Raw genomic sequence first — 2850 nt, forward strand, 5'->3', positions numbered from 1 at the left:
TCTGCGTCACGTGAGCGCCACCCCCATTCATCCGTCAATGAGCGCGAGGCAACTGACAACCCGGACATCGACCCATTGCCACTCTCAGAAAGAACTACTTAACGATTAAACTGCTGGAAATCAAGGAAAGTACAACAACTCAGAACCCAACGCAATCCCATTCCCAAAAAAGTAAACCAGTTATCCATGCAAATAAATTGCTGGAAATCTGAAGCAGCAATGTATAATAACTCAAAACCCAACGCAATCCCTTTCTCAAAACAAAATCTATGGAAGTAAATTGCTGGTAAAGTGAAACAGCAGAGTACACTAACTCAGAACCATTCTCAAAAAAGTAAATCGATTATCGATACAAATAAATTGCTGGAAATCTGAAATAAGAAAGTACAATAACTCAGAACCCAAAGCAATCCCTTTCTCAAAACAAAGTATGAGAGTAAATCGCTGGTAAAGTGAAACAGGAAAGTGCAATAACTCAGAACCAAACACAATCCCATTCCCAAAAGAGTAAATCAATTATCGATACAAATAAAATGCTGGAAATCTGAAACAGCAAAGTACAATAACTCAGAACCCAGCACAATCCTTTCTCAAAAAAATGAAAATAAATTCTTGGTAAAGTGAGGCAGGAAAGTATAACAACTCAGAACCAAACACAATCCCATTCTCAAAACAAATCACTCATCTATACAAATAAATTGCTAGTATTCTGAAACAATAAAATACAACAATTCAGAACACAACAGAATCCTATCTCAAAAAATAATCAATAATCTATACAAATTAACTGCTGGAAATCTGAAACAGCAAAGTACAATAACTCAGAACCCAACACAACCGTATTCTCAAAAAAAAAGCATGAACTATGAAACTAAATTGCTGGAAATCTGAAATAGGAAAGTCTCACAACTCAGCACCTAATGCATCTCAAGGCCAGGGTTGATTTCACCTCTTGGAAACAGCGAACAAATATGTGGTCAGAGATGTGGCTCTAGGATCAGGTTCAATAGCCACATATGAACCACAGAATCTATAACCAGTGACATGGAATTTCCTAGGCAGGCAACTGTACTCATTAGCAAGTGATTCTGATGACAACAGTTTAACCTGAGGGTCACCACAACTTCGGCAAGAGGAAAGGTTGAGAAGGAGAGTTCTTCATGGTAACCTCAACTAGTGGCAGAATTGAACCCATGCTGTTGGTATAAGTCAACATTACAAACTAACCACCCAGGAAACTGGATTAATTAACACAAACTCAGCACATTCCCAAAAAAATTAAATAGTAAAACTGCTAGAGATGCGAAATAGGAACAAAACAACTTGGTACATTCTGAAATATGAATAGACAAAACAAGAAACAAAAGTCCAGAAGATGTGGTTTTATGCCCACATCTGAGAATTTTGTTTTAAGATGGCCTGGTGAAACAGAACCTACTTGTGGAACGTTTCAGAGAACATCTCTGGGACACCCAGACCAACCAACCCAACCACCCCGTGGCTCAACACTTCAACTCCCCCTCCCACTCCACATGCAGGTCCTTGGACTCCTCCATCACCAGACCATAGTACCACGACGGCTGGAGGAGGAGCGCCTCATCTTCCGTCTCGGAACCCTCCAACCACAAGGGATGAACTCAGATTTCTCCAGTTTCCTCATTTCCCCTCCCCCCACCTTGTCTCAGTCAAATCCCTTGAATGCAGCACCGCCTTCCTAACCTGCAATCTTCTTCCTGACCTCTCCACCCGCACCCCCACTCCTGGCCTATCACCCTCACCTTGACCTCCTTCCACCTATTGCGTTTCCAACGCCCCTCCCCCAAGTCCCTCCTCCCTACCTTTTATCTTAGCCTGCTGGACACACTTTCCTCATTCCTGAAGAAGGGCTCATGCCCGAAACGTCAACTCTCCTGCTCCTTGGATGCTGCCTGACCTGCTGCGCTTTTCCCGCAACACAGTTTCAGCTCTGATCTCCAGCATCTGCAGTCCTCACTTTCTCCGAAACAGAATTAAGGCCTGGTCAAGAATTGTCTTCAAGCTAAGGCAATGGACAAAGATGAGGAGGATTATTTTCTCTTTGAAAATCTGTGAAATTCTTTGCCACAAAAGGCAGTCAAGATTGGGTCCTTAAGTATAGTCAAGATTACTTACAGTGTGGAAACAGGCCCTTCGGCTCAACAAGTCCACACCGACCCGCCGAAGTGCAACCCACCCATACCCCTACATACACTCCTTACCTAACACTATGGGCAATTTAACATGGCCAATTCACCTGGCCGGCACATCTTTGGACTGTGGGAGGAAACCGGAGCACCTGGAGGAAACCCACGCAGACACAGGGAGAACGTGCAAACTCCACACAGTCAGTCGCCTGAGTCGGGAATTGAACCCGGGTCTCAGGCGTTGTGAGGCAGCAGGGCTAACCACTGTGCCACCGTGCCGCCCATAGTCAAGGCTGAGGTAGACAAATTTCTAGTGAGTATGGAAAATCAAATGTGTATGGGGCAAAGGCAGGAAAGTGGTGTTGAGGATTATCAAATTAGCCATAATCTCTGGGCTGAATGGCGTACTTGTGCTCTCATGTTTGATGGTCACAGACAGGGTTAAGAACTGTCTTCAAGCTTAGGCTCCTTTAGAACTGTATTGTCTAAAATATTAAGTACTATTGTACATGGTGGTCTGAGATACACTTGGTGCTTATCTTACTGTTACAATATTAAGAGACAATCTGTACATTTTTTTACATACACACTCTCATCTCTACCTATCACGGCCTCCATGACATCATCACAAGTTTGTTCCAGGGTCCTAAAGTCCTCTGTCAAGGTCAAGACCAACACTCTTCAAATG

Source organism: Hemiscyllium ocellatum, chromosome 13 (assembly GCF_020745735.1).
Source record: "Hemiscyllium ocellatum isolate sHemOce1 chromosome 13, sHemOce1.pat.X.cur, whole genome shotgun sequence".
Classification (NCBI taxonomy): domain Eukaryota; kingdom Metazoa; phylum Chordata; class Chondrichthyes; order Orectolobiformes; family Hemiscylliidae; genus Hemiscyllium; species Hemiscyllium ocellatum.